Source organism: Balaenoptera ricei, chromosome 12 (assembly GCF_028023285.1).
Source record: "Balaenoptera ricei isolate mBalRic1 chromosome 12, mBalRic1.hap2, whole genome shotgun sequence".
Classification (NCBI taxonomy): Eukaryota; Metazoa; Chordata; class Mammalia; order Artiodactyla; family Balaenopteridae; genus Balaenoptera; species Balaenoptera ricei.
The window spans coordinates 60920407-60940214 of record NC_082650.1 but is presented as its reverse complement, the minus strand read 5'-3'; the positions used below and the strand labels follow the sequence as shown (position 1 = coordinate 60940214).

Below are 19808 nucleotides of genomic sequence, written 5' to 3'. Positions count from 1 at the left end.
GAATTCAAGGATCATAATTAAATTGGCAGAGACATGAAGGTGAATCTTCAAGCAATGGAAGCTGTGTGTTTCCAGGGGTTCTCAGCAGGTTGAAGCAGGACTCCAGCACATGGTTTCTCTGGGCGGACAGGCAGGGTAAGGCAAGTTGGCAAAACCCTCAACAAAAGGAGTGGAGTCAGGAAAGGTGAAAGCCATGTGGCTGTCCTCAGGTTGATATGGCTAGGGATGGATAGAAGGTGAGGATTTGGCTAAAGACCTTGTGAAAGAGTATTATTTTAAGAGACAGCAAATAGTCAAATTGATCACAATTGCCTTCCTGCTAAATGACCAGGGCCAGCTATAAGTGGCTTTTGGAATTGTGTCCTAGTTAGCCATGGTTAGAGATCTTCAGTAGTTGAGTCTGAATATTTATCCCAAGAAAACAAATACTGATGCTTATATAGGACACTTCTACTTCAAAAGAAAATGTTAAATAATAGTATTTAGACATCATCAGAAGATGGCAAAGGAAATGTCCATTTCCACATCAAATCCTGCCCAGTCCTAGATGCTAGCATCTACTCCTTATTATACTAGATTTCCACTGGTGAAGGTCCCTTCCATGGGGTCTATTTGCTTTCACCAGTTGGTGGGTTGTATCTGTAATACTCATTGCAGGCTGCTCTTAACAAACTTATTCAGTGCCTTCTACTGAGTGGCCCATCCATCACCCAGTCCAGTATCGTATTATAGTCTATAACTCTCTTCATAAATGGTCTTTTGACAGAAAAGAGCCTGGAAATTTCCCTCCCAATGTGGTTAGGGAATAGGGTATAAAGATATCGCTATAGCAACGTAAAATCAGTCCCAGATTCCCTTACACGATCCAGCCCAGAGTAGGTGATCAGTTTGTTGGGTGGAGGAATCATATCTAGCAAAGTATGTGCTAGATATACTCTTTGATTCTTTTCTAAGAGTAAAACTCATTCTTTAAGATTTTTTAAGACTTCCTTGATTAGACTAAAAGCACACATGCCTCACTCCTTAGGGAAAATTCCTTCTGGCCCAAGTGTCTTACCAACCCTCCTTAGGAAAGGGTTCATTGCTCTATCCAAATGCTGATGCACAGTAAGGGTAAAATATACACTGAATTTTAAATACTGTGTAGAAACAAAAGAATGTTAAATATCTTAATAGTTTTCATATTTATTTCATGTTGAAATCAAATTTTTAATATACTGAGTTAAATAAAATATATTGTAAAAATTAAAAAAAAAAAAAACAATGGGACATTGTACTAAATAAGAAACAAAACTCTTTCAGCAATGGAATATGATTCTGTTTCCCAGAGCTTACAAAGGAAACTTGTTTCTTTTAGTATTTCAACATATTTATTTACTTTAAAAAATTTTGTCACCTGTGAAGAAGTCTTATGATAGCATCTGTCTTAACATCATGTAGCCAACAATTCACAGTTCATAAATAATCTAGAAGAGGGGTCGCAAACATTTTCTATAAAGGACCAGAGAGTAAATTTGGGGGCCGTTGTGGGACATACAGTCTCTGTGGCAACTACTGAGTTCTGCCTTTGTAGCCTGAAAGCAGCTATAGCCAATACAGAAAGAAAAAAAGAATGGTGTGGTTGTGTTACAATAAACTTTTATTTACAAAAACCGACTGTCGGCTAGATTTGACCCATGAGCCATTCTTTGCCGATCACTGCTCTAGGAGATAATACAGAAGTATGGCCTTAAAGATGGAATTCACTATTCTTTGCCTGCCAGATTCCGGCCAGGAATAATGCTCCTTTTCTAGGATTCACCACTCAAATGAGTGTATAAATGAAATTAAATGGTAGTGATATTGTTTTCTTGCATTTCAACCTGGCAACTTCCATAGAAGGGAGAAAAAATTTAGTAATTTATTTCTTATTGTTTTCATGCATTAGCTTCTTTTTAATTTCATATAAGAAAAATGCATTCATAGTATAAAATGGAATGGCTAATTTGGAAGATCAGTCAGATGTAATAGTTATACTGAGATATGCAAAACTAGCTAGATATTTTTTTTTAGTAGTTACACCCATTAAGTAGATCAGTGGTGTAGGACAGATGCAGCATTTGACAGATCCCACTCCTGTAGAAGAAAGGAGGGTTTTTAAACTGTACATTACACGTTGTCACATTATATAAAGTTATTGCTACATCAGGTGACACAGAAGAAACTGGTATTACATGATCTGATGCAAATTCAAATGGAAAATTTGGAGCATACAAATGGATTAAACACCCTTGAAAATCAGGTAGAGTACAATTCCAAAGGATTTCAGGTCATTCAGAAATGCTATTACCTCCCAGCTAAGAAATGTAGACTGTTTTGTTAGTGATCACACTGAAGCATGAAACTGGGGAGGAAGACTATTAATCGGTCAGTTAAGGTAAGAAATCAGAAATATTATTTTAAGGTGGAATGTTGTGACGAGCATGTAGCCAAATGTAAAATTACCTCTCAGAAGAATCTGTGTTTATTTTCAGTCACTATTTACAGTATGGAAAACGTATTATGACTGAAAAATCTCACTTGAAAAGTTCTTAGCCTAAAAACCTCACAGACCTTTTCAGAGTAGGTCTACCATTTTTCATATATGCTACCAAAGTCTTCTCGGAAAGCAATTTACATGTCATGTAAAATGTATACTTTTTTCTAAAATAGCATTTTACAGTGTTTTAAAAGGTTTTCATTTCTCTAGATATTGCTAAACTACTTATGAACATATAATGGAGGGATGAGTCAACAACTATGTTAAGGCTGGAGTACTTCATAACACTACTTACGCAGTAAATGTTTACTATCCAGCAAGCTCTCTATTGATTAAAAAGACAGTCTTGATTGTAGTAGATGGTTGTCTGTCAGAAGAATTAAGCTCCTCCTTTTTTAAAAATATTTTGAATACATGTCCGATTACTTAATTGAAACCACTCTCTTTGATTTCCCTTAAGAAAAGTATTGCTTGATTCTTCTCATCCCTTCAGGTTTTTGTTTTTTTTTTAAATAAAGAGATCATTATTTGATATTTAAAAATGGAATATCAGGCAAATGAAGCCAATAATAATTGAAGATTTATTACTTAGTATGTCTTATATAACCATATGTCATATGTATTAGAATTGCTTATAATAAAAGGTATTTACCTTGGGAAATTACGAACATCTAAATTTTGAAATGTAATGCGTAGCCAAGGGATGGTAAAAAATTTAGTAGAAAGTTATAAAATCTTTGCTATGAAAATTTAAATACTCTAGTGATACTGTAAGAAATGCATTTAACAAGTTAATTTTGGTTGGATTCTTCCTTTACCACGTTTGTAGTGCTTACCACCCTTTGTGTCATCACTAGTAGGTAACAGTACTTTGCACTTTGAGGGTGTGGTGCATACTTTGTTCAACTTTTTATTCCTACATATTGCCTAAATACCATAGTCCCCTAGCCAGTCTCTTTTATGGTGTCATGGGTATGCAATAAATGTATTTTAGAATGAATGAATGAAGTAAAAAGCCAAATCAGCATATAATACTCTCTATAGGAATGATGCCATAATTTTTTTATAACTTTTTTATAGTGACTGTTTTTAGATCTTTAATTATCAAATTCACTCACTTGCTAAGTAATACTACTCCAAAATAATGTCACCAGAGAGCGAGTTTAATGTAGTCTAAACTCATGCATGAAAATTATTATGGAATGTCTCAGTTAATAATTCTTAATATACTTAAAATAATTGATTATTTGATTTGCACATTTGTGTATTTCTTAGCTTGTTTAGTATGTTATTTTTAAAACGTTTCTGTATTCTAAATATTAAATACATTTCTTTAAAAAGCACATAATGTACTTACCAAATGCTACAAATCAGAAATACATTTTACTTGAAATGAGTATCTATTATTCAAAATAATAGTTGAAATATATAGAGCCCTTATATTTCAAAATATTAACCTTTCACTGAATTGATTAAAAGCAGGTAATATGACTTTGAAGTATTTTGAAAACCTGACTACTGAAAATCAATCAAATTATTTTTGTTGTTTGGTAATGTAAAACAGTTGCTCCATTTTTCAAAGCCTGTGATTATCCTGTGCACCCTGCCAATGAATAGATTTAGTAGAAACCATAAGCTGTAGAGAAGAATCATTAATAAGAAAGAATCAAAAACAAAGGAAAGTAAGTGGGTTAATTACAGTAAATATGATTTAAGCATCTGTTTAGGCTATCAAGGGAATACAAAAGGGAATTTGAGAGATAGTATAATCTAAACCCAAATTAACAAAACTCAAATTAGGGTAAAATTCTCTTCACAGCATGATGAGCATTTATTAAATATTATTTTTACTTAAACATAGACTTGGAAATGGACAGTAAGCAGTACTTATGCGTTAAAAAAAAAAAGTAGTATAAATACCTTACCTAAACCCTCTTTCTATGACAGCTGCTATACAGAATCTATGACAGAATCAAGCCATACAGATATGACCAAGGACCAAGGTACACAAGTTTAAAAACACTTAAAAGGGTTTTCAGGGCACAAAATGAGGTATTTTCAGTATGATAATTATACATTTTTTAAGTGACATATTGTGTAATACTTTTTTTTACTTTTTTGCTATGCTTTTAAATATTATTGATAGTTGTAGTATTTATGATGAGATACTATAGCCTTTAAAATTTCTTCTTTGTTTTGGATTTAATATTTTCTTTGTGGTCAGTTATCTGATTGGTTCTTTTAAGTATTCCATGGATGTATGAATATTTCGTGGACATTAATTTGTTTAATCACTTTATTTATTATATGATATAATTACTCTAGGTCCTTAATTTTAACTAGGTCTGTCTGATTTCAAAAGATAGTCTTCCTAATATGCATATCTGATTATGTTCTGCTTCCTTTTGAATTCTTTTTTTTAAATTTTATTTTATTTATTTTTTATACAGCAGGTTCTTATTAGTTATCTATTTTATACATATTAGTGTATATATGTTAATCCCAATCTCCCAATTCATCCCACCACCACCACCCCCCCACTTTCCCCCCCTTGGTGTCCATACGTTTGTTCTCTACATCTGTGTCTCTATTTCTCTTTTTGAACTCTTAGTGGCCTTTCATGCCAACAGAATAAAATCTAAATTTCTCTGTATGACAGAAAAAGCCATTCACCTCCCTATTTCTTTCAAACTTCCACTGTGTCTCCATATCTAACATACTATCAGCTGATCCATACTGGAAAATCTTGTGGTTTCCAAACTTGGCGTGCTCCCTCACACTTTTGTAACTTGACTATGCTTTCCCCTGACCTTTAAGTCCCTTTCCTAGTACATCTGTCTCAATTAGTGTCACTATTCAAAACTCATTTTAGTAATAATCTCTAGTTCTCCTCCAATGTATTTGTTTACTTTATAACTGTGCTGTTCAATATAGTAGCCACTAGATGCCTGTAGTGATTTAAAGTCAAATTAATTAAATTTACATAAAATTTGAAAATTCATTTCCTCAGTAGTGTCAGTCACATTTCAAGTGCTCAATATCCACGTTTAACAAGTCACTACCATACTGGACAACACAGGGAATTCCCGGGTGGCCCAGTAGTTAGGACTCTGCGCTTCTACTGCAGGGGGCACGGGTTCAATTCCTGTTCAGGGAACTAAGATGCCCCAAGCTGCACAATACGGCAAAAAAAAAAAAAAAAATTACATAGATATAAAATATTTCCATCATCACTAAAAGTTCTATGGGAGAGCACTGACTTAAAATCTTAATTGTGAAATTGTATTATATATAGTAGTCTTTTTATTTCTCTGTTTCTCAATCTGGAGATTTCTAAAAGCAAATAACCTAAACCATTGGCCTTTAGGCCACATAGTAGGAATGCAGTGTTTTTTCATACTTCACATGCCAACATTCATAAACACTTATAAGAGGAAACCACAGTGATCTATAACCAGAGGAATAAGCAAGATTATTAAAGCACAGAAAACATCCATAGGAAAAAAGACTTTTGAGTCATGGGAGTAAAACCTTCTCAGCCTAAAACATAGTTAAAATCTGAAGAAAAAAAGACCTAAACTCTTCCATCACAACTGCTACAAAGAGCATGGGGATCTTAAGCAGAGGTTATTTTGTAGAAAACATGGATAGAGAATGACACCTCTTAGGTTTTCAGCATTTTTTTTTTTTTTTGCAGCAAGCAACAATTAGATATTGAAATAACATTGTTGATCATTTGAATCCTGTGAGACTGACAATATGAGACATTGTTAGAAATGACTGAAAACGTCCAACATTTAATATACTATCCATGAGAAGGAATTGACCATTGTGGGCATATAGGTAAAGATGGAAGAACTGGAGTGGAAAGATAAACTTATTATTATTCTTACTGATTTCTCATTTTTGAACTGCAGATAAAAATTTATATTCTGTAATTTTCATTCTTTTGGAAAATACTGATGACTATTGCTTCCAATTCCAACCCAATCCAATACTTAAAAGTCATTTTTTCAGTGAAGTTTGTCCTTGCTCACATTATCTAAAAGTTCAAGTTCCACAGTCCATATCTCTTTCTCTCTTTTTCTTCTTCTTGCCACCATTTAACATTCTAAATATTGTACATATTTGCCTTGTTTGCAACCCACAATAAATTTAAGCATTTGAGTGCAGGTATTTTTGTCAATTTTGTTCACTGTGGTATCACTAGCTCCTAAATGTGTCTGGCACGTAGTAACTACTCCATAAATATTTGTTAAAGGTTGAATGTTCAAAACAGAACTCATTATTTTCTTCCCCTATATATGCTATCTCAAGTTGTGGTACTGTAGATATTCTATAGGGTTACTGATCTTAGAAACGCTTTTTCTTAACTTCTCAAGTTCAATTAATTACCAAGTTTGACCCATTTTCCCTTCTAAGTTCTTTGACTTTCGTATCTACTTCCATTCTCCCTTGTACCACCAGAGAGAGCCTGCTAACTGGCCTCTGTCTCAGGATGCCTTTCTTCAAATAGCACCATCCATACTGCCGTAACCATGAACTTTCTAACATGCAATGCTACTTGTGTCATTCCTTTTCTCAGAACTCTTCAGAGGGATCTCAAACACTTTGGAATAAAGTCCAAACTCCCTATCATTATGCACAAGGCCCTACTTCCTTTTCCATCCTCATCTCCTTCTACTCCTTGTTTGCAAGCACCTGCATAGAGCCTCTTGTTTTACCCCTGGCCTCTCCAGTGCAACAACCTGTCCTTGAATGTCCTCCCACCTTTCACAGAGCTAACCACAGACACTAGGTTTGGATTGGTTAAACATTCTCTAGGAACTTTTTTATAATGTAATTACCAGTTAATGCTCTGATCTTCTCTTACAGACCGTGAGTTCCTGGAGAGGAGAGAGTACATCTTAACCTTTATAATTAACACAGTGCTGGGATAGACTAGGAGCACAGAACTGTTGAAAAAAAGATTAAATAATTGAATATCATCCTAAGGGACTGAGAATGTATGTTCACAGGCAGATGCCATTTATATGACAAACCTCTTCGGGAAAATGGCTAATCTATTAGAATTAGAAAAATCATTTCAGATGTTGTTGTGTTCAAATAATACATAAAAAATCTGGGCACAAATGTTAAAATAGCTTTTTTAATAGTTTTTAGTGAGTTTTAGGTCTAGCAGTTTCAGCTTCACTAACATTTATGTTCATGATCTTCCTAAATAACCCTGTCGATTTCCAATACTTTTCGCCTTTGGTTTAAAGGAGAACAAGATGTGCCTGTGGTGAATATTTTCAAATTTTCAAATTTTTCTAAACAGTGATGACCTTAACTGGGCATAGAAAGACTAAGCAAAGTCCATCCTCTGTTTATCTTGAGCAATTTCCAGCTACAGGTTTGTGCACAGGATTTATATTCCCAACTGGATTGAACTACTTTCACCTTTATTAAGTGGTTTTGGTGCTGAAATGGTTTTTATTCAAGCTTAAATCCTTTTGTTCTTTATACATTTAAGAGAATTACTTTTCCTTTGAACATTTTCAGGTTCCCATGATTCTTATCTCACTCTATTCTTTGAAAGCTATGAAGCATTATTTACATTTTATTTCACAGAAATTGTTTTTATAAATGTGTAGTTTTGCTTTCACTTTGTCTATCATTTTCATTTCCTATGAACTGACATTGAAGGCAGAATACGTTGTAGTATTGTGATCATCATTTTGGAAAAAATACATTCCCCAAATTTGGTTATCAAATAACTTCCATACTGTTAGTTTTAACTCAGGAAAAAAATCAAATCAAATCAAAACAAAACAAAACAAAAACACAAAACCTTTAACAGTTACCCAGAGTTTATAGGTCTACAGCAACTATGAATAAACTGCTAGAGGCAAATTTTTTTCAGCAGAAATTCTGCTCTGCAGTATTTTTTTCCTTAAATTTTTTTTCTAAACAAATGTCATAATTATAATCTTTTAATTAATTTGATACTCCATACAGAGGATTCCTAAATGAAAGCGAGTAGCTGTTTTTGCCATGGTGCCCAGAAGGATGCCTCTATTTTGCCAAAAAATTTTCTGTCACTAATGTGAAGCCTGTTGACAAACTGTTGTTTATATGTTGTCAATGTGATGCCAAGTCAATTGTTTCACTACGGGAATCCTGGCTTGGCCCCAGTGGCTGTCTAAATCTTTGTAGACACACAGATACTTTTAGGGAAATAAATTAGAGGTAAAAACCTCTTTTTATTTGGCTCTTAACTGAAATTTCATGAAAATAGGAAAATAACTGGTGATCAAATAACTTTGCAAGAACTGTAATTCTAAAACTTTGACATATGGTTGGCTTTTAATTCCTCTAGCTGTTAATTAAGAGGCAAATTGTACAAGATGGTTAGGTATATATCAACTTGCAAATTTTACCTTTTTTTTCTTGTCATTAAAAAATAGCAAAGTAGGAGCTTTATTGGTCTTATTTATCCTCTAAATCAGTGGTTGTCAACTGGGGGGAGGGCGTAATTTTGCCCTCCAAGGGACATTTGGTGATGTTTGGAGACGCTTTTTTTGTCACAATTAGGGAAAGGGCTATAGTGTGTAGTAGATGGAGGCCAGATGGATGCTGCTAAACATTCTCCAATGCACAGGACAATCCCCTCCAACAAAGAAAAATGTGGTCCAAATGTCAATTGAGTCAAGGTTGAGAAATACTTATCTATCTTAAATGGTATAGGTGTGTAGAGAATAGCATTTAAAAGTTATAAAAACTCAGTAAAGGTTAGAGAAAATATATAATTATTATTGCTAGAAAGTTAAGCGAGGGCACTAAAAGAACGGGAATAACTTCCATGTTAGCAGAGAAAAAAAGAAGGCAAGGATGAGATAAACATTATTGATTCACAAATAGAAATAAAAAGCAGAGAGAGGTATGAAGGCAAAAGCAAAAAAAAAGCTGTATAAACAAAAACCAAAAATATGAGTCTGGAAATAATCTTTTATACATCACTAATAGAAATATACATAGGGCTTCCCTGGTGGCGCAGTGGTTGAGAATCTGCTTGCCAATTCAGGGGACACGGGTTCAAGCCCTGGTCTGGGAAGATCCCACGTGCCACGGAGCAACTGGGCCCGTAAACCACAACTACTGAGCCTGCGCGTCTGGAGCCTGTGCTCCGCAACAAGAGAGGCCGCGATAGTGAGAGGCCCACACACCGCGATGAAGAGTGGCCCCCGCTTGCCACAACTAGAGAAAGCCCTCGCACAGAAACGAAGACCCAACACAGCCATAAATAAATAATTAATTAATTAAAAAAAAAAAAGAAAACACCCACTTTTCAAAAAAAACATATGTAAAGGACATGACTAAAATTACAGAATGAAAGATTAGATATATATTTTTAATATATAAGAAATACATAAAGAAAATGGCACACAAGGTTAAAAATGTAAAGATAGCAAACAATGGCCCAAACACTGCCATTGTAGTGAGATCTATATTGGATGGTGCAGGTTTTTAAGGCAAAACCGTTATTCAATTAAGAAGAAATATTACACATAACTAGAAGTTACAGTCTACCAAGATGATTTAAAAATATGACTCTGTGTACAGCTAATCAAATAACTTTGAGATATGTAACCTAATACTGATAAAATTACAAAAGGAATTGAGCAAATCCACAAGCATAATAGATTGAATATCCTTCTGTCAAAAAAGGATAGATCAATCAGATTCCAAGTCAACAGGATACAGACAGTTTAAATTATAAGATTGCTTAGATATCTGCCATTTATCTTAAATTACTTCAACATACACAGTTCAGTATAAATGGGTGTGTTCATCATGATATATACCCCAGGGACTCAGATTAATTGTTTTATCAGAAATGTACACTCCATCGGTGGTTATAGAGCATTTAATCTGAAACCCACACTCCAGAAGTGGCTACTATAGTGCTGCAGCTACCTCTGACTCCCATCAACACCAGAGACTTTGCTAATTATCACAATGAATGTTAGAAATGAGTTTCCATTGATAAAAGTCTTGCTAACCAGCCTTGTGGATATTAAAAACAGGTTCTCATTGCTGAAATTAGTGGCATTTGACATAGATGGATTGGCTAGAATTTTGTGTGCACATGAGCAGGTTATGAAAGTCCAGCCAGCACAATAACCCACCACTTAGGGAAAGCATCCTAGATTAGATACCTCAACTACAAGATACAGTTAGCTGAATTCTGCCTTGGAATATTGTCATATTTGCTTCAGGTGAAACTTTCATGCAAGGTGTTTTCTCCAAAGATAACAGAACTGGGACTTCAAGATACTTACAAAATAATTGGTATGTAGACATGATTGATACTAATCATCTGTATTAATAAAATAATTCAACTGGAGGCACCAAGATCTACAAAAATGAGCCTAAGAGTCAAGTATGACAAAATTGTCTAAGGGTAATTCACAAAAATAAGTTGGATTTATCCTGGCCCCAATAAATAGTGAGTATACATTCTTTTTAAGGCACATAAAACATTTATAAAAGACAGTGACCACCTATTAGATCAAAAAGTAATTCTCAACAGATTTCAAGGAATTAATTATTTATAGGCCAAATTTTCTTACTGAAATATAATTGCAAAATAAATCAACAAAATAAACATTAAAAATATCAGATAAAGCCCTTCCCAGCATTAACAATAACATTAAGAAGAAAATAGCAATGAGAATGAAATAATATTTAAAACTGAATGATAAAACATCTGCATATCAAAACTTGAAGCTTATGGGATAGTTATAAATCTATATATTTACATGTAGTAAAAGTGTAAAAATGTGGACTAGATACAGATCAAATTCATTGTGGTGGTTCTTTTTAGAGAGGGAAGGAGAGAAATAGAATTAGAGGAAAGAATATTGGGGATTCAACTTTATCTGTAAGTTATTATTTCTTAAACAAATAGAAAAAGGAAATAAAGGAGGGATAATATATACTTTTAAAAATTGCCCTTTGTTTACTTTGAGTGGGATATTCTGTATTATCTTTTGTATTTCTCTTCATTTTAAAGTCTCCAAATAGTAAAATGTATTAAAGTATTATTTCAAGGTAGGGCTATTTTACATCAACATTTTTCTATAGCAGAAAATATCTCAATCAAGCACTAAACTCTGACTAAAAAAGCATTGCAAATTAAGGTGATATTAGATTTCATGACACAAATATGGTTCTTCCAAAATGTCAGCCTTCTGTCCCAAACTAAGGTTTATTAGGAATTTGTAGCACTATTTTTTTAAAAAAAGCAATTGAGGCTTATGGCCGCTTTTATTGAATTGTTGTATTAAGAAACTCATTATCATCAGACTAAATTTTCCTATATTTCTCAACTAGAAATCTACTAAAAATTCAACTTTTTACTGTTTCTCAGGTAGGATATCACTGATTCATATAGGAAATATCCAGAATAGAAATGAATATATTATATTTAAAATACATTCATTCTAATAAGAGACTTATAGAAATGACTCAGGTTACATGTTTGATTTTTTCCATGAATTTATAGTTTTGTAAATAAGACAAGTCAAATTTTTGTTATGCTCTTAAGCTGAAAGTTTCTTATAAAATATTTTCAAATGTTCAAATATTATATGTAAGTTCAATATTTAGTATTTCCTTTCCAACATTCTTAAAATGTTTTAAGTGTTAATGAAAAATAATACTAGCTAACATTTTTAAGTGTTTACTATATACCAGGTAGTATTCTAATCATACACACACACATACACACACATGTATATGCACACATATACATGTACATATTTATACACTTATAAATACACACACATGTATATGCACACATATACATGTACATATTTATACACTTGTAATATATGTATAAGTGTATACACTTATACATATATTCATTTAATTAAATAACTGATTACTTAAATCACCATAAGACACTTTAGTGATTTATTGTGTGTGTACTTAATAAACAAACACCTTCAGCCAGTATACGTAGCCTTATTTCTATATGCATTCTGGGACTCTTCACAAATATATCTTGTGCCACAGAGGTACAGTCCACTGGTTGGGAATCATTGCTCTAAAAGTTATCTGTAAAGCACAGATGGAGATAATATAAACTGCTGAGAGAAATAGAGCACCTTTTACTTATTTCCAAACAAATAAAGACAATTTGTTAAACAAGATATGTCTTATGCATTATGCTCTCCTTTTAAAAATTAGGGGTTAGGATGGAACAGAAGAGTTATCAGTATTTACCAAAATAATGAAAATTAAATAAATTATTTGTATTTGGAAAAATGAGAATTCAGTAACAAAATAATTGCCTTGAGAAAATACGATGGCTATAAATAACTAAACCGTATCTGTTTTGAAGTGAATATTTTTAGTATCTCATTTTTCCATTCACTTATTCATTTAGCAAAATTGTATTGAAAGCCTACTGCTTATTATCATGGGTTATGGATTAGATCCACCTTTTACATGTTCTATTTGGACTTTCTTTAATGTATGAGTTCAGACTTTATTAAATTAATATTTTAAGTTAAATATTAAGACTATTCAAAGAAATAGTACATTGTGGAGCTAGTGGAAGGCAGCATTTTATTTACCTTACCCTATGGCAGATTTGAAGAGAAATTATGTAAACCAATGAAGTGGCTAGTCCTTCTCTTGAAGAAACCAGGTTTGGTTGATTATTTCTCCCTGAAAATAGTTAATATAAAAGGAGAAGGATAAACACAGGAGCTGTTAAGTCTTCAAAGAAATCCACAGTTAATTCATAATTTGTGGTGTCAGAGATATTTTATGGAGAGAAAGTTTACTTCAGAGGCAGTAATCCATTCACCTGTGCCCCTTATGAGACTATTATAGTGCTATAAGAGCTTACTAATGATGTCTTCTAAATAAAATTGATTATTTGTAGTTACTTTATATTCATTTTTTAACTTTATTTCAAGGCCATCAATTTTCACTATCAGCTGTAATTTTAATCCACTCTTTATTTTTTCCTCAAATAGTCTCTAGAATTTGATTTTAAAGTAGTTTCTACTGCTGTATTTTTCTGTACACACTTATTTATCTTTTATACATATTTATTATTTTCATTCACATAATTATAATTGCTATATGGATTTATATAACTGGCAAATAGATTTTTCATATAAATTAAGACTATAGAAATTCAAGATTAGTTCTTATTTGAAAGGGAAAATTAAAGAAAGCAAATGTATAATGAGAGCATATGATTTCAAGATTTTATTGAGCATATTTATTTTTTAAATGCTTTAAAAAATAATGATGTGGCTGATTAGCTAAATTAGTAAAAATATAGCTATGATAGGTAAAAATCAAGAGTGAAATTGTATTGTATCCTCTGAATGAGCTATATTGCTACCCTTAACCACGTGTCCTTTAAGTTGCTGCTGTACTCCTCAGGCTAGGGTGGGAGCTAAGTAAGTAGAGTAGCAAAGGAAAATAAATGAAATTTGAGTGTTCCCTATCTTTCCTTGATCCATCTTTCCCCAGTCTATCCTTTCTTTATCCTTTATCCTGAAGGAGAGTTTTTGCTAGCCCAGTTTCCAGATCTTCTATGATGCAAATTAGGAAAGTTGGATATAAAGAGTCAAATCTGTAGAAATCTGAGGAGAAAGGTGAAAGATTGGTGTGAGGGGCTAAAACAATCTCTGTAGTGGAGATGGGAGTGATGGCAGAAATGCAGTATGGGATGGAGCTGGAGGTAGAGTCCTCAAAGTACCTGCAACTCCCCAAATCTGGGGAAAGATACGGCCATCCAGGGACATGAAGGTTAAATATCCCCAAACAGATTTAATTGAAAGAGACTTCCACCAAGACACATTATAATCAAACTCTCAAAATTTAAAGACAGAGAATTCTGAAAGCAGCAAGAGAAAAAAAAAAAACAAAAAAACCTCATCACATACAAAGGAACTTTGATAAAGCCATCAGTAGAAACCTTGCAGGCCAGGAGAGAGTGGGATCATATTTTCAAAGTGCTCAAAGAAAAAACTGCCAACCTAGAATACTTTACCTAGCAAAGTCATCCTTCAGAAATGAAGGAGAGAGGAAGACTTTCCAAGACAAACCAAGGCCAAGGAAATTTACCACCATAATTCCTGCTTTACAAGAAATGCTAAAGGGAGTTCTTCCAGCTTAAGTGGAAAGATATTAACTACTAACATGAAAAGATTTGAAAGTATAAAATTCACTGGTAAAGGTAAATATAAAGTCAAATTCAAAATACTCTAATACTGCCATTGTGGTGTGTAAAACACTTTGATCTCTAGCATATAGATTAAAAAACAAGTGTTAAAAATAACTATAGCTATAACATTTTGTTAATGGATACACAACACAAAAAGACGTAAATTGTGACATCAACAACCTAAAATGTGAGAGGGAGCAAGCAAATGTGTAGAACTTTTTTATGCAATTGAAGTTAAATTGTTATTAGCTTAAAATAGATTGTTATAACTATAAGATGTATTATGAAAGCCTTGTGGTAATCACAAAGCAAAAATTTATAATAGATACACAAATGATAAAGAGAAAGAAATCAAAGCATACCACAACAAAATGTCATCAGTTGACAAAGGAAGAAAGCAAGAGAGGAAGCCTTTTTATTTGATGTAGTCCTGCCTATTTATTTTAGGTTTTGTTGCCTGTGTTTTTGGTGTCTTACCCAAACAATCATTACCAAGCCTAATGTCTAGGAGCTTTTCCCCATGTTTTCTTCTGGGAGTTTTATGTTTTCATGTATTGCACTTAAGTCTTTAATCCACTTCAAATTAATTTTTAAGTGGTGTAAAACAGTGGTCCCATTTCATTCTTTTTGTATAAGTATATAAAGTTTTCCCAACACCATTTATTGAAGAAACTATCGTTTCCCTTTTGCACCCTTGTCAAAGATTAGTTGACTGTATGTGTGTGGGCTCATTTTCTAGTCTCTCTATTCTGTTCCCCTGGTCTATGTACTTGTCTTTATGCCAGTACCATACAGTTTTGATTACTGTAGGTTTGTGATATAGTTTGAAATCAGAAAGTATGATGCCTCTAGCTTTCTTCTTCTTTTTTAAGATTTCATTGGCTATTTGGGGTCTTCTGTGATTCCATACAAATTTTAGGATTGTTTGTTCTAGTTCTATAAAAAATGCCATTGGCATTTTGATAGGAATTGCACTGAATCTGTAAATTGTTTTAGATAGTATGGATGTTTTAACACTATCAATTCTTCCAATCCGAGAACATGAGATATTTTTCTGTTTGTGTCTTCAATGTCTTTTACCAGTGACTTATAGTTTTCAGTGTACGGGTTTTTCACCTCCTTAGTTAAATTTATTCTTAAGTATTTTATTGTTTTTGGTGCTATTGTAAATGTGATTTCTTTCTTAATTTTTCTTTCAGATAGTTTGTTAGTGTACAGAAATGCAAAGGATTTTTAATGTTGATTTTGTATCCTGCAACTTTACTAAATTCATTTACTAGTTCTAGCAGTTTTTCTGGTGAAATCTTTAGGGTGTTCTATATATAAAATCACTTTTTCTATTTGTTTTTGTAACTCAACAGCAAAAAAGCAAATAGTCTAATTCAAAAATGGACAAAAAAACCTGAATAAACATTTTTCCAAAGAAGACATACAGATGGCTAATAGGTACATGAAAGATGCTCAATATCATCAATCATCAGAGAAATGTAAATAAAACCACAATGACATATTACCTCACATTTTTTAGGATGGCTATTATTAAAAAGACAAGAGATAACAAGTATTGTCAAGGATTTGGAGAAAAGGGAACCCTTGTGGACTGTTGGTGAGAATGTAAATTGGTGCAGCCATTATGGAAAACAATATGAAGGTTCCTCAAAAAATTAAAAATATAACTACCATATAATCCAGCAATCCCACTCCTGGATATATATACAAAGAAAATGAAATAAATATCTTTTTAAAAAATCTGTGAAATATTAGTCATCCTTAAAAAAAGTGGAAATCCTGCCATTTGCAACAACATGGATGAACCTGGAGGGCATTATGCTAAGTGAAATGAATGTGAGAAGAAAAAAAAAAAAAAATCCCTGGAAACAAGAACTAACTACTGTTTCTGGAACCAACTGGCACTGACAGGAACAAGATGTAGACTGGAAGGAGCAATCCCTTCTGCATCTGTTACGGGTTGAATTGTGTCCCCTGCAAAATTCATACGGTGCAGTACAGCCCCCAGTATCTTAGAAAGTGACCTTATTTGGAAATAGGGTCATTGCAGATGTAATTAGTTAAGATGAGGTCATACTGGAGTAGAGTTGGCCCCTAATCCAATATAGTTGGGGTCCTTATACAGGGGGAAATTTGGACACAGAGAGAACACAATGAAAGTAGGAGAACACCTTGTGAAGGTTAATGCAGAAACCAGAGTGATTCTTGTACAAGGAAGAACTAGCAAATCAGATCTTACATATAACATCTCATTAAACTTTATGCATGGAAAGTGACAGACACTGGTTGTGCTGTTTGATACAAAATGGCTGAACTTCATCTTCGAAGACTAAACCTGACATCTAAACATGCCAATATAAACATCAGAACAAAATATATTCTAACCAACCATGGGAAGCAGTCTTGTATCAGGAAGACAATAAGGATTACACCGAGAAATTCCAAAGATTGTCAGCAAACAACCAGAAGCTAGAAGAAAGGCATGGAACAGATGCTCTTTCATAGCCCCTAGAAGGAACCAACCATGCTGACACTTTGATCTTGGACTTCTAGCTTCCAGAACTATGAGACAGTAAATTTCTGTTGTTTAAGCCAAAAACAAATGAACAAACAAAAAACCAAAGTGATCATCATCAATAACAGAATAAATAAAAAGTGTGTGCCACTTGATACAAGATGCAATTGGAAGAACACAACATCGCATATGACATTTCTGCTGAAAATGCATAACAAATCTAATCATGAAGAAGCATTAGACAATCCCAAATTGGAGGATATTCTCCAAAATAACTGGCTTGTGACATTCAAAAGTGTCAAGGTTACAATAAAAAAGACTGAAGAACTATACCAGACTAAAGGTGACTAATGAGACATGACAACTAATGCATAATTCTGAACTAGATCCTTCTGCTGTAAGACAGTTGAAACTTCAAGGGGGTTTGAGGATTAGACGGTAGTAATGTATCAGTGTTTATTTCCTGACTGTATGCAGTTATGTAAAATAATGTACTTATTTATAAGAAATAAATAATATTTCAGATGTGATGGAGCATCAGGTTGACAGGTTACTCTCAAATATTTCAAGAAAAAATATTTTACTCTGTTATTTTTTGTAACTTTGAGATTGTTTCAAATTAAAATTATTTTTTAAATTGCCTAAAAACACCTACAAATTGTGAGAGAATAAGCTTTTGGGTTTGCTTGTTTTAGATCTGTTGATGGATATGAATTATGGATTAGATCGTTTTCAAACTTATTTGAAAGAGACAAAGATCGAACTTTCTTTTAAATTATCGTTTGGTGGTTTGACTGTGGTTTTATGAGTATGACTTCATGAATTGACTGAGCCACATAGGCTCAAATTTATTAGAATCATAGGTGAAATCATATGTAAGTGACTAATGTAAATTGTAATACTACTTGCACAGTAGTAAAATTATATGTATAAGCAATTATAAATATGTGCAAGTTATTAGATGCAAATAGCAAAACTGTTCACTTACATATGACTTTTTATACTAATGATGTGGTTAAGAAGGAATTGAAATTTAGAGTTTATTTTAGTTGTATTATTAGAGAGTCAAACTTGAATCTATACAGTCACATAATAATAGAAAAACACCCACCTACAGGTATTTATGAAGTTTTTCATACTTTGGTCCCACATATTATGTGATTATTTGTGCTTGACTTACAGAGACCTAGCAATGTCAATTACATTGCTGTGTATTATAGCTAGTAATTTTGTAATTCTATCTTTGAATGTAGGAACTCCGTTTTAATTTTTAAAGTTTCTTCTGTGAAAGCTATAGTCTTATTTACTAGTTTCAATTTTACTGAAGTTGTAGTGTACAACTTTGAGATAACAGTGAAATGAAAATTGCTTTTAATGGAAGTTACAATAAATATATCCAAGGAATATTTTAGAGCTAAGTTTTGTTTACTCTTGCTCAGAATAGGTACTATATGGAGAGACGATATTAGAAAGTTGTTACATAAAACCGTATATTTGCAAAGTTGTTCAAGTGCTGGTGGTTTACAACGGATTAATTCTTGGTCACTTTTCTTTTCAAATAAATATGTCAGATGTCACGTTATTAGACAGGAAAATGAGGTAACAGCTCAGAGAGAGCTGTTATAAATACTGTTATTATTTATAGAGATAAGTAATAGGGAGGTTTTCAAAGAAACCTTTAGAAACTCTATTAGTTCAAAGCTTTATTAAAAGCAAAGTGGTTTTGACTAGGGGAGGCCAACAAATGACTATCTAAAGGCAAAATTGTGTTTTCACGATGATCAATTCAATAAAGTGTCAGTCCAGGCAGTCAAGCACTCAACTGAACACTTTGCAGTCAAATCTCTACAGGGCATCGACAAAGCCACACACTTTGTTTTATTCAATCCCCAATTTACAAGATACCAATTGAAATAGTTCAAGTCTAATTTTTTCCAGAAATTACTATTATAGATTAAAATTACATAGCCCCTTAGTTTAAGAGAACGATCTAAATATTAAATTGTACCATCAGCACCACAAACATCACTACAAATTGTGGTGGGATACACTACGTGCTTATGATTCATGGCACTGTCAGTACTTAGTCATAAACCCCATAGACCAATTTAATAAACTCAGTATACTTGAAAGTGAAAACCTCTACTTTGTATTTTAAGTTACATCTACTTTTGTATTATCCTTTGCCTTTAGACACGAACATCATACCCATACGATGTGAAGAGATTGTAAAAGATATCACTGGATGCAGCATTTTCCACACAAGTAAGTTGTTTTAACAAACCACTGCTAACTTACAACTATCAGTAGACTGATATGAACTGGTGTTTAAAATCGTTATCAGATTCCTATGCATAAAAATGTCATCTCCCCTTACTAGTAATGGGAAGTTCGTAGATATTTTATTAGATTCTCCTTGACCTTCCTGCATATACTTCTAATTTCATTGCAATTTCTCTAAAGAAAAACAGAATCCTGAGTATCGTATGAGATACATATACTGTGGTTTGTGTAGGTTATTGAATCTA

The 19808-nt window shown here is 33.0% G+C and overlaps 1 long non-coding RNA gene across 3 annotated transcripts in view; it reads left to right on the top strand.

The window, feature by feature from the left end:
- Nucleotides 1–19808, top strand: part of LOC132376356 (uncharacterized) — a 1138994-nt gene that overhangs the window by 672717 nt on the left and 446469 nt on the right. For all 3 annotated transcript variants that reach the window (XR_009506280.1, XR_009506281.1, XR_009506279.1), the window contains one exon: nucleotides 19474–19545. This is a non-coding gene — a long non-coding RNA (uncharacterized LOC132376356). The remainder of the gene's footprint in view (nucleotides 1–19473; nucleotides 19546–19808) is intronic.